Consider the following 12979-nt stretch of genomic DNA (forward strand, 5'->3'; position numbering starts at 1 on the left):
CATCCTACTGCTGATCTTCCTGAGATGCCACTGCTGAGATATGGGTTGTCCCTTTGCTGCTTCAAACACCTCCTGATGTCTTAAGACCCAGATCTAGATAACAACATGTCTTGTGTGCTAGACTGCCTCCTTCTCCCTCCTGCCTCCATCCCATGGCTTTATTCATGATACTACTTTGGGACATAACAGCAGAGCTTTTCTTAAACAATTCTTCATCCACGGGCATCTTTGATCACATCATCCTATTTGGTTGGTATTTCCCCCAAAAACATCTGCTTAGAGGGTTTGAGAAGAGAGGAAATAGTAAAATGAGGGGAATTCCTCCTCTCTCCTTCAGCCTGTCTCTAGCGAGTGAGTCCACCTCATTCTGGGCTTTCATTTGTAACATCTGTGACATTTAAGAAAAAGATGAATGAATTCATCATCACAACATGGTGTGCAGCAAAGAGCTCATAATTTCCCAGTCATTTACTTAAATTACTACAGAATAAGTGAACTAAACTAAATTACAATGTGGAGAAATGAGAAAAAGGCCTTGTTGTCTTTGATTTCAATACTCCACCTAAGTGCCAAATTTACTACTTCATTATATCTTCTGCTGTGTTCAAGAAACAGGAAGGAGAGCAACATGCCTACACTTTAATCACTTATCTAATCAATCTTTCTGCTACTTTTAGAATGGGAAGGTTGGGAAAGAAAAGATAAATTTTCCCCTCCCAAAGCCGTACTGCTAGAATGGTCCTTGATGTACACTGCCCTCCTGCCCTAGACCATTCTCCTGTCACCCAGGTGCAAACCTCCTCTCCATGGCTGTGGAAGTCATCCTTCAGCACCCTGTCCTGCCGTGGTGAGGAAGCCCAGTCCAGTCACACATCCACCTGTGCCCTGGCTGCCCTGTGAAACCAGCCTCCAGAAGAAAAGGCACCGGGACAGATGTGGCCTCGCTGTCTGGGCTGTGAACATAAAACTTCTGAGGCATGGCTTGTGTAAATGGAGAACTGCAGCTAACCCACTGCAGAACAAACAGCAGGGTCTTCACCCTGAATGGTTTCTTCTAAATTTCCTGTGTACAGCCCCTGTTTGCAGCACTCTGTTTGATTCCCCTGTCTCACTCAAGCCACTCTGATTCTTCTCCTGTCCTGACACACAACAGCTGTGTGGTCACCCAGCTGGTTTAGTATTGGTGGATTATTCCAGACCTTTGCCAATATATTGCTCCAAGCCAGCCTAGTCTCAGCTGCCTTTCTACAGATTTCTGCAATTGTGTAGTGCAGCTTAAAGGGCCAAACTAGAAGGGCACATCTGCTTGTTGACTTCCCAGAGCCCTCTGGTGGCAATGAGGGAGAGACAAGGAAAGGCCCTTGCCTCCCTGAAAAACAAGAGGATTTTGGGAGGTGCCCTGCATGAGTTTCGCCATCCTACAACGGCACACCAAGGGTTGAACCCAGAGCTCACCTCAGCAGGCACATCTTTGCTTGGCTGGAGCAGAAATGTTTCCACCACAGCTTGGTTGATGCAAGACCCCAGACAGTCTGTTCTGGGTATCTGTTGCTGTCCCTTTTTTGCTTTGACAGGGAAGATGTTCTAGATGATGATGCCAATGTCTTTTCATGGCTCCACATTAGAAAAGGTGAAGCAATCCAGTAATTTTGAATGGGCTGGGAGCTTAAAGAGGCTCGTAAATTTTAACAGAAATGCCTCCTCCGCTAAATATGGATTGTTTGCATTTGCAGGTTGACTTACGTGTCAGCACAGCCAACCAGGACTCAGAGCCAACAAACCTAAACTCATCACAGGTTTTCATCCAGACTGAGATGTGGCATGCCATACCTCAGGTGAAAAGCAGATCCAAGACACCGACATCAGCTCCTGAAGCTGGTACCAGAGTAAGGTTGTACAGCGGCACAGGTGATGTCACTGAGGGCATCCCACTGCTCCTGCACCGTGCCCAGGAGCCTCACAGGTCTGGTTCTCGAGGGAGGTATCCATTCATAGCTCTTCCCCACCTCAAGACATGGGGCTGCATCCATTTTCTGCAGCTTACACTAAAGGGGATGTGGGGTTTTTTTAAGGTTTATCACTGCTGTAAAAAGAGGCAAATTCTCCATTGCTAGGCAAATAAAGCAGAAAGCAGTGGACTTACAACACACCTTTTCCCCAAAATGCAAAGTGTCAGTGTCACAGGAATTCCTGCTCTGCCTCATTATTATATCTATGCAAAGCCAACCAAGGACAACATCTTTACCACAGTGGTCCAGAAAAAAATGTATGTGATCAACATACACAACATACAGCTGAAGTACCACAAACCTGGCATTTCTGTACACAGAAAATTTTGATCTGCCAGGAAAGGACAACAGCACAACATCCTTGCACTTGGTTCTGAAGAAATCTCCACTGCAGGAAGACCAGAATCTTCAGCTGAAGCCAAAGAAAAATTCTGTTTGGTCTTGACTCAAAAAGTCTACAGGACAAAGTGTCCTTCAAAGTGTCCTGTACTGGTGCAGTCTTCCTGTGAGTATTTAAATATCTGTGCTCTTAAAGATGGAGGTTTGCATTTATTTTTATTGTGCACATGATTTTTTTAATAGGATTCTTGTGATTTTATATTGCAGGATTGGAGAGATGTGAACACAGCCTTAGTTTATTTAGTCCAACCTCTGTAAGCCAAAGAAATCCCATAGTCATCTGATCATGGGAGGGGGGAAATTTTACATTTCAAGGATACAAAAGGATAAATTTTCCATGCAACATATTACATTCTTCCTCCTGCATGATAGTTTCTCTTTTCTTTGCCTCTTCAGAAACACTAGGTAGAAGACAGACAATGATGCTGTTAAAGCTTCTCTGAGTCCTGCCTTGTTTTTGCAGCAGGATCACACTGACAGCTCACATTCAGTCTGTGCTCTTCTACAACCCCCACATGTTTTTCTGAAGTACTGCTCAGACAGTTATTTTCCATTCATATAAAGATCATAGCTCACATGTTCACAAGGTTTTTAATTCTGTCCAGCTAGCATGGCATTAGGAATTCTACTTCTGAAGTGTTCACCTGTCTTTTATCAAACTTTATCTCACTGATTGCAGATCTTCTCTCCAGTTCAAGAGATCATGCCAAAATCATTGCTGTCAAAGTTCTTGTAATTTGGCCCCACAAATTAAATACCATGCCACTTGCTTGCATGTCAAATTTAGTAACAGAAATTTGAAATTGTGATTAGACTGTGAAGATGAAGATGGATCCCTGAAGATGGATTTCTAAAGCCCTTCCAGTCTGATAGTTGCCTAGATGTCAAGCTGCCCGCAAACTACTGGTAACGACTCTTTTTATTTTATTTTTCTAATAAAGACACATCAGGAAGGCATATCCAGTAAGGAGTGGCTTTGGGTTTGTCTAGTTTAGAGAAAAGGAGGCTGGAGGGTGACCTCATTGCTCTCTACAGCTTCCTGAGGAGGGGAAGTGGAAAGGGAGGCGCTGAGCTCTTTTGCCTGGTACCCAGTGACAGGAAATGTGGGAATGGTTCAATGCTGCACCAGGGGAAGTTCAGACTGGATGTTAGGAAGCATTTCCTTACCAAGACAGCAGCCAAACAAGAGGTGGTCAATGCCCCAAGCCTGTCAGTGGTTAAAAGGCATTTGGACAATGATCTTAACAATATGCTTTAGCTTTTGGTCAGCCCTGAAGTAGTCAGACAGCCCTGAAGTAGTTGGCCCAGATGATCATTGTAGGTGCTTTCAAACTGAACTAGTCTGTTCTGTTCTGTTTTATTGTATTCTATGATATTCTGTAATTTTAACAATAGTTTAACCTGTGCTGTCATTCCTGACTTGATTGTGAGTCTGTCACCTGGGGCAGCATCACAACATCTTCTGTCAAGGCATATCACACTGATGATGTGCCCTGATTTAAAAGGCACCTGAACTACTATAGGAGAAAGTTTGGTTTAACTGGACATAATCTCCCAAACTAGCCACCAATGTATTGGCAGCACTGAAATGTCTCCACAGAATTTCAGCTTCATGCAGCATTTGCTGTTGATGGCTTTTGATAGTCAGACTGTTTTTTAGTGAATGCTTTGGTGGAAGCACAGTTTTTGATTTTGACCAGGTACATTCTATAGGTGCATTAAATGGAAGGACAGAGCCAGAGAAAAACACAGTATGCATTTGGCTGCCCACGTGATATCCACTCGTTGTCCCTCCCCATCTCAGAGGCCAGCAACAAGAATGTCCCCACAGAAAGGTGAGCAGCTGTCCTGTACAACATCTGTGGACACTGCAGGCCAGCAATGAGCATAGTGATTCTCATCCCAACATTCTTCAACCTCACATAAAAACCCACCCACAAAATAATCCTGAAAAAAATGTAAGCTTGGTTATTTTCCCATGCTGCACCACTTAAAGGCAAAATGATTTTCCTTTCCCGTAACAGATGGAAATAATTCCTACGGTTTCCATCTGTTAGTGAGTGATACTGTCCTGATAATGCACAAAACCACTCCAAGACAGAGGCATCGATTGTACTGAGAAGCACTTCTTAGCAAATAAAAATAAAAAATGTTTCCCATTTTTACGATATAATTAGAGCATGAGGGGAAGTGGTTTCTAGTCCTGTTCTGTGAATTAGCTTTTTCCATTTTCTGCTAGATTCAGGGAGGCTTGGGAAGCTGTTAGCATGCAGATAACTAAAAAGACAGTAATTCCAATTTAATTCAATCTGATGCTTAATTCTCAGAGAAGAAGGAAGAAGCTGCTGAGAGCTTTCCCAGATGTCAAGCTGCCATTTTTCCCGCCCACATATTTTGAAACCCTTATGACAACTGTTTCAGATGTTTGCAATAACAAAGCCAAGGCCAATAACAAATTCAGTCATTGGCCAGTGTTAAAACACTCCAGACTCTCTTCTGAAAATTCCACCTACCTGGTTATACTTTCATTCCTTCTGCCCCAGCTCATGGTGTTACTGAAGACAATCAAAGGTTTGCCAGCCAAATCTACATGGAGACCAGGAGAAGAAATTTTTTTCTGAGCACTTGAGCACAGAGGTCTCCCAGCACTTTATGCATCCACCTATTTTTGGGTGTTTTTTTCACCACCGTCCTTAGTAACTGCAAATTGCAGCAAAAACCTTGGAAGTTTTTTATTTGCTTTTTACCTGAGGAAAGACAGATTTTTCCCTGAGGGGGTCACAGGTCCTGACAGCAAACCCTCTCCAGTGTGTGTTTCCCACCGGCTCACAGCCTCCTTTGGACATCCACCTCTTCCAGCGAGGAGTCCTCCAGGAGCTGCAGGTGGATCTCTGCTCCCCTGTGCACTTCCATGGGCTGCAGGGAGACAGCTCCTTCACCATGGTCATCACCAGGGCTGCAGGGGAACCTCAGCTCCAGCACCTGTCCCTCCTTCTGCACTGACCCTGCTGTCAGCAGGGCTGCTCCTCTCATGTATCCTCACTCCTCTCTCTGCAGAAGCTTTTTTACCCATTCTTAAATATGTTATCTCAGAGTGACTTCCAGTGTCACTGCTGGGCTCAACCTTGGGCAGCCATGCATCCATCCTGGAACTGGCACTGGCTCTGTCAGATATGGGGGAAGTTTCTGGAAGCTTCTTACAGAAGCCACCTCTGTAGCCCTCTGTCACTACCAAAACCTGACCTTAAAAACTAAATATGCTCTTTGTGCAGCTGCTGGTACCTTTTTTCTTTGAAAAGATACAAAATATTTTTCCAGTAATTTGCTCTCAATTTTTCCAAAGTGGGGATTTAGTGAGAAGGAATTTAAAAGACAGTTCAACCCTCAGTGATCAAAGGCTGGCCTCATGACCCCCACACTGCATTTAGAGTTCATGGCAGCCTCACGGGATCACATAACATGTAGGCCCCACAGGGACATTCCCTGTTCACTTTGTGCACAATGTGGGCAAGATCTGATCCACTTTACTTGGGAAACAGTTGCTGAAAGTGTGCCTTCAGTCTCTGCCAGCAGGTGCCCAATGCCCCATCTGCTCATGAAGCTCAGTGTGTCTTCAGACTCACCACTTTTCCATCACCTGCTCTTTCGTCATTGCCTTTTCCATGAGCAATTTCCAGCCTTTCCAGGGAGCTATTGGGTCTGTTTGCCATCTGTCCTTCTCCTTCCCCTGAGAACACTTGGACAATGTTTCATTTACTGCTGGTTTTTTTAAGTAAGTTGAACATCTTTTGATAATAAATTGCTCTTGGTATCCCTTGGAGCCACTTACATCTCCTTTGGTGACCTCTTGCTCTTTCCGTGCATTACCACGTCTTAATGTACACTTTTGCCATTTCATTGGTCCACATCTGACGCCAGAACAAGTCATGATCCTGAGTCATGATCCTATTATTCTTCTGGAGAGTGCTTACTACTACCCGGGATTATTTTTCCCCTTAGCATTAGTCTTTTCTCATTTACATTCTTTTTTCTACTTGTGTGTGTGTGTGTGTGTGTGTGTGTGTGTGTGTGTTCTCCATTTCATTCCTTGATGTTTCCCATCTTTACTTCTGGCACTCCCCTTTCTTTTGCCCTTCAGAAACAAAGATAATAAAACCTATTACAGCTTTCTAGATAAGATTTTTCTCCTAATTAACTTTTTATTGGTTTTGTTTGGTAGAATAAAAAGTATTTGTGTATACTGAACATAGAAAGGAATAAATATGGATAAACATAAAGACTCATCTAGGTTAAGTTAAGGGAAGAGGTAGACAAAACTATATTTAGGGTGATGAGCAGAGAAAGAGAGAACAAGAGGAAATGAAAGTGGAATCTGGGAGTGTTTTTCACTTAGCCAATTTTTACAGACAAAAATAAAGCAAAGTTCTTTTAATCTGTTAAAAAAACCCCAGAACTGGGCAAATACATAACTTCATCTGAGACTGAACTTTGCCTCTCTTTTTTTTCCCACGCAGGAATTGACAGAATTTTCCAAATTTCCTTTAAAATATTATTTACTTAAAAACCAAACAGACAAATAAAACCCAGCCAACCAACCAACCAACCAACCAGCCAACCAACCAACCAACCAGCCAACCAACCAGCCAACCAACCAACCATCCCAGCACCAGCTGAGATGTTCTCTATGAATGACAGCAGTATACAAACAGGAAGTAGTCTCATGAGATTTCTAAACTCCTCCTGGTTCCTGGACTGACCCCTTCCTTCTTCCACTTTCTTTTCTTCAGAGGCCTGCTCCTGGCTATTTTTTGATGGACCTAGTGAGAGCTAATATGGTTTGAGTCTCTGGGAGCCTCCATTGTCCATGCTGTCCACTCCCCTGGGCAATCCCCTTGCCACTGAGAGCTGATATCTCCTCAAACAGCAAGCATAACTGAAGCAGGCTGCCCAGGCAACTCTTCCAGCCTCCTACACCAACACAGCCAAAACTGTTCCCCAGCAATTACATTTCAGTAGGGAATCCCAATTGTACCTTGCATTTTTTGTTTGGGATTGTGAGAGGGAGGGTTTTTTACAGGGTGAGGGAATACACCCTGTAATTGTGCATTAGTGTTCAAGCACTGAGCTAGTGAGCTCCTTCTGGCTCAGGTGAGTGACAGAGAAATTCTGACTCATTTGCAACCAGGAAGGAAGCAGAGTATAGTGTGTGCTCAGAATTAGGGACAGCCGGCGAGATTATAGCTGGAAAGGCTGCCTGCTGAGAGCACAGTGTATTTAGAAGCATCTAAAATTATTTGTGTGACTCAGTACTGTTTTCCTAACACTGGCAGCAGCATGTGGTAACTCTCCCCCTAAGGATGCTCTTTTTATCCTCCTTGGTTTTTAACTTGTGGGTGAAGAGGAGGAAGAAAAATTAGGAAGAGGGAGACTTTCTCTGCTGTTTTTCAAAAACAAACAACACTTTGCACTTTTCCAGGAATTCAAGGTTATTTGCAGATGAACTTGGAGGTGTTGGACTTGGACCTGGGTCGGTATCACATAGTATCTGTTGTTGTATTCAAGAGCAAAGTTGTGTGATTATCTCTAAGCTGTTCTGATTGAGCTGAAGGGTTTGTTTGTCCTGGAACAAATCCTTTCTTTTCTGCCAAAGACAATTTTACACAGTTAAAACCATGGCAATGTGTGGGTGGGCACCACTATGAAATCTGGAATGTTTAATACATCAATTTGAGGAGCCAGGAGGACCCAACAGTAGCAGCACCAGGAAATGCTATAGGGAGATGCTAAGAACTCTACTACATCTTATTGACCTTGGTATTACAGAGGTCTTTGGTGATCCAGTACCACCAAGTAGTGTTTGATTTTCGTCCTGTTTATGCCAGTTTTTCAAACACATTCTTCTATCACTCATAACAGTGTGCCCCTTCAGAAAATTTCATCTGATGGCATTATGCATAAAGTGATGCCTGTTCTCAGCTCAAGGACTTTGAGGAATCTACCCCATGACCTGTCCCAGGATTTAATCTACTTCCCAGGCAATAAAGCTCAGTACCTCCTTCTTTCCCTAAACTGCTTCCCATCTGGATCCAGTCACTACAGTTGCCTCTGCCTATTGGATCAAGCAGCACTTGGCAGTCAGGAATGCTCTGCAGGTTCCCAGTGGTTGGAGATCATGACTGAGCTACCTCTTTGCCAGCTCATTTGTGCCCGGAGCTTTCTGGGAAGCCTAAAGGAAAGAGAGTTTCATGTCACAGTGTGTCTCTGCAGGTCCAAATGGACCTCATGCTGGGCGGGTGAGTAGGCACAGAAACTGCTGTGCAGTCGTGATGATAACACACCAGCGCCTGAGCCAGCTATTCCCTTCAGTGATTCATTCTTTCCCCTCTTATCTCCTTCCCTAACCAGCTTTGCTGACAAAATTAGCAGCGTACCTGCTGTATGCTCAATGCTACTGTTCACAGCACAGAAGAAAATATTAGTTCATTATAAATAGAAGCAAATGGACCCACATTAAGCAGAAAGCAGCTTACTCTTGTATTGCTGAATCGAAGTGAATAGTATCCTTTGACTCATCTAATGGAGGCCATCACAGAGAAGAGCCTGCTAGGCAGAAAAGAGGAAGTCCAGATCTGGATGAGAAAGCATCTAGTGACACCAGGAGACATCCCTAAAGCTGTGCAAGTGTCAACTACAACATATTTCTTTCTTCCAATCCCCTTGCATGTAGTCATGTAGCTATCTGGAGTGGAGCTCCCCCTGATCCATCCAAACCACAGAAAAAGCAACTGGGCCCACAGCAAGAGGCATCTTAGCCTTCCCCCTCTCCATAACCACCTCCACTTGTACTCTGAAAACTAAAACTGAGGAAAGCAGAAAATCCAGCTGAGAAAGAACATGGACTAATGTGTGAGTCATGCAGCCGGATACCCTACCTGACTTCTTTGGGATTCTGTTTTTGTCTGGGTACTTTCCAACCACCCAGGATCTACTAGTTGAAAGAATCTACTCTCCATTCATGGAAAGGACTCACCCTAGTTCTAAAGATAAATGAGTACTATTTGCCAGCAGGGAAATGAAGTCTGTCCATGTGTTCAACTGACTGCTACACACTCACAGCCAGAGCATCTGCACAGAGATCATTGCATCAGTCAGTTCCTTTTCCAGCTGTCTTTCCGTCATACTGTAGAGGACACAAGGATGCTCTTCTTTAGGAGCAGACATACATTGATGAAACAATTGTTCCACGTCCAAAATGTTGCTCCCACCTTTCCTCCTTTCCCTAATTGCTTTCCCCAGAATTATTATCCCAACAGAAGCGCATTTCAGCCCACAGAGAGAAGCTCCAGACATGATGGATTTTCCTCCTTCTTCATTCAAGGTCAGCTTCAATCCTAAGGCACTGGCTTATTTTTTTCAACAAAGCATTACAAAACCATGGTAATGGGATCGACCTCTGCCTGCAAGCTGCCAATGACTTCCTGGGTGAGCACCCAGGGAATGGATCCACTCTGGTCCGTGCGCCGCTGGGAGAATTAATTCACTGGAAGAGCATTGCTTAGCTGACTTTCAGCACTTCCATGGGAAAAAAAAAGGGCTCGGCAATGGCTGGCTGAAAACTACAGCTTGCCAGGGGGGCTGGCTGTTGTCAGATGTTGTTAAATCTCACAGTGCTGCAGAGCCACAGCATGTCCCCAGCAGACAGGGTGTTTTTGTTCAACAGTTATGTGGGAGCAAAGTGCACCAAGTACCTTAGGCGAGCATTATTATTAACTCCGATTATTCATCACTGGTTTTGCTATTACTCTACACCTAAGAGAGGGCACAATGACTCAGATCCCAGAAGGCCAGTGAAGGAATGCACAGACCACAGAGCAGGCATGAGCTCATGTCCCAGGCAGGCCCAGCGAGGCAGGTATGGTCCAAAGACCTTGCATGCTGCCTGTAGTCCAGTGCTGACTGAAGAACCCTTCTAGGGCATGAGGCAGGCATGTGAGAGGAGCCTGCATCCCTCCTTTCATGTGATGCAGATCACTGAAAGAAGAGAAAGGGAAAAGGGTTTTCCTGACAACAACACACCACAAATAAGAGTGAGCCAGACTTGTGTGTTAAGCTGCATTGTGAATAAAGTCCAGCACTTTAATTGTTTCCTCAGAAAAATAAACAAATGAAATGCATGCTGAAACCAGGCTTGTTCCCGTTGGCATTTTGGACCCAACTCCTTTCTGAACTCTAACTTGCAGACACATTCTGTAAGTCTGGAGGATGGAGGAGATGTTTTAATTGCTCTGAACAACATGATGTAGCAGTTAGGGTGGGCCTGCTTGATGCAGATTTTGGAGGCAAATCTCCAGAAGTTCTGTTCCACCTAAATTGCTTTATGATGCTATGATCTTTCCTGCTGGAAACCACACGGAGGGAAAAGCACAATTCCTCCAAATCTGCATGTATCTTTTTTTAGCACAGGTCTCTTTAGCCACTAACAGCCAGCACAGGGCTCTCAGGAAGCATACTCTCCTCTCCAAAGAAAGATGCATATGCACCAAGCCTTCCATCAATGCTCATTAGCACCTTTTGAATGCTCTGTACTTTCCACAATTACTGGATAAGAAAAAAATCAATAACAGTTTCTCTTGTCCTTCAGCTAAACTCATAGAAGGATCACTTTTACACTGGAATGACTCACCTGGCTTTGCAGCCATCCAGCTGCACAGGGATTCCCAGGGACCTACCGAGAAGGTCCAACTTGAATATTTCAAGTCAATAAATACAGAAATTCAGTGCACTTGATTTCAAGTTCCTGGTTTATTAACTCAACAGTATGGTCCAGTTGCCCACGAAGAGGGCTGTGAGCCAAGTTTCCTGACTTGTCAAGGCCCTGGCTGCATATAAACACAGTCACACCCAGTGCTTCCATTTCAGCACAGCCCTGGATTTTCCTTTCCTGTTTAAGCTGTGCTATGATTTTGCTCAGCCACAGATATGCCCATTCCCGGCCACAGACCTGTGAGTCTGGGCTCTCATCTGCAGGCTGGCCTCCTGAATTGACCTAGGCCAGTTCCTTGACCAGGAACTTGACTGATGATCTTTGCTCCTGGCTGAACTTGGCCCTCATCGAGGCCCACCTTGCCCAGGTGCTGCGAGTACAGAACCGGGGTTTAGTTTTGGGAATGTACGCCAAATCTTTGGCTTTGTCATAAGAAAAAGGATCAACTTTAAAAAAGCCTCAAGATCACAAACCTGGTTCTAACACTGTTTCAGCTTTCAGCTCACCAGGTGGTACCTTTCCTCCATGAAGAGGTGATGGGTTTTTTTGGGCATTGAGGTAAAGTTTCCCAAGGCTGGCAGATTTCTCCCAGGGCTGAAAGCCTTGTTTATCTTTTCCCCCATCAGTGGAGTCAACATTTACAGCTGATGGATTTTTCAAAAAGAGAAAGAAAACAGAAAAGCCAAAACCTAGATTGCTATGCCAGTGTGACAGGTCTAAGTCTTTAACATTAGATTTGCTTATGAACCTTTTCCCTTGTGTCTGATGGATCATCTGACATGCATGCATCCAAACTCAGGGAGCTGATGTAGCTATTTCCAGATGGGCTTCATCTCATCCCAGGATGGATGTATAAGCTGCTTGGATGATTCATTTTCTTCAGGTCTTTACAGTCTCTACAGTCCCATCATAACCTTCAGAAATGGTGCTTTGTCCTGTTCCAGCACCTGCTGAAAAGAAGCAAGCACGAAAACAGTAATGCCTCATTGCAACAAATCTCATCAAATTTGGATTTGAGATCTTACAGCACGGAGATGTATGTGTGCTACACTGCCTTCCTTCTGCCACTCAAAAAGTTGAACAAATCAGATTTTAATGCTAACATAAAATCCTCACTGGAAGGAAAGAGTTAAATTCCAGTGGATTAATCCAAAAAGAAGGACCAGGGTAATCTTTTAAACCTTTTTTTTTAAATCTTCTTTCCCCAAACCTTTCCCTGAGTCTCTCTTTCTTCATTCTCTTGGAGAACAAAAATCTTTTTTCTTGATCAAGGAAATAATAGCAAAAGTGAAGAACTGTCTTAAATTGCTTGGGCAGCAGGAGTGGTTGGTTCAATTAATTGCCTTAATTTTGCCGAAACACCTGGCATGCTGTTTACACCCTGTGAGAAGCACACTTCCATTAGGAACAGAGTAAAGAAGATGAATGAAAATCAGCAAAGACTCACCTGCAGACTTTGGCAAGCAGAAGATCTTTAGCCTAGTCCTGCTGAAACCACCCTGCAAATGCATCTGCCCACACAGGCAGGAGAAACTGCATAAGCAGCCAGAGAAGACAGTGAAGAACCAGAGCCATTGCTATATACCACTTGACCCCTGAAAAGGAGAAATTTACTTTCTTGGTTGCAGTACTGACAAAAAAAAAAAAAAAAGGTTTCAGCTGTTTCCTGACTTCTGTTCCAGGAGACAGGATGCTCTGTCCACCTCAGAACAACACTGCTCATCATCAAATGGAAGGGATGATTTCTAAAACACAGTGGTGCTTCAAAATTCAGGCCAGGTTTTCTGGCCTTCCCTGTGAGTTGGTA

General features: G+C 44.0%; 1 long non-coding RNA gene across 2 annotated transcripts in view; it reads right to left on the reverse strand.

Moving 5' to 3' along the window:
* Positions 1–11191: 11191 nt before the first annotated feature.
* Positions 11192–12979, reverse strand: part of LOC139592171 (uncharacterized) — a 45550-nt gene continuing 43762 nt past the window's right edge. For both annotated transcript variants that reach the window (XR_011679935.1, XR_011679936.1), the window contains 2 exons: positions 12620–12767; positions 11192–12122 (listed from right to left, as the gene is read on the reverse strand). This is a non-coding gene — a long non-coding RNA (uncharacterized lncRNA). The remainder of the gene's footprint in view (positions 12123–12619; positions 12768–12979) is intronic.

This window comes from Agelaius tricolor, unplaced genomic scaffold (assembly GCF_023055355.1).
Source record: "Agelaius tricolor isolate 1412-34295 unplaced genomic scaffold, bAgeTri1.0.p SCAF_8, whole genome shotgun sequence".
NCBI classification, from domain to species: Eukaryota; Metazoa; Chordata; class Aves; order Passeriformes; family Icteridae; genus Agelaius; species Agelaius tricolor.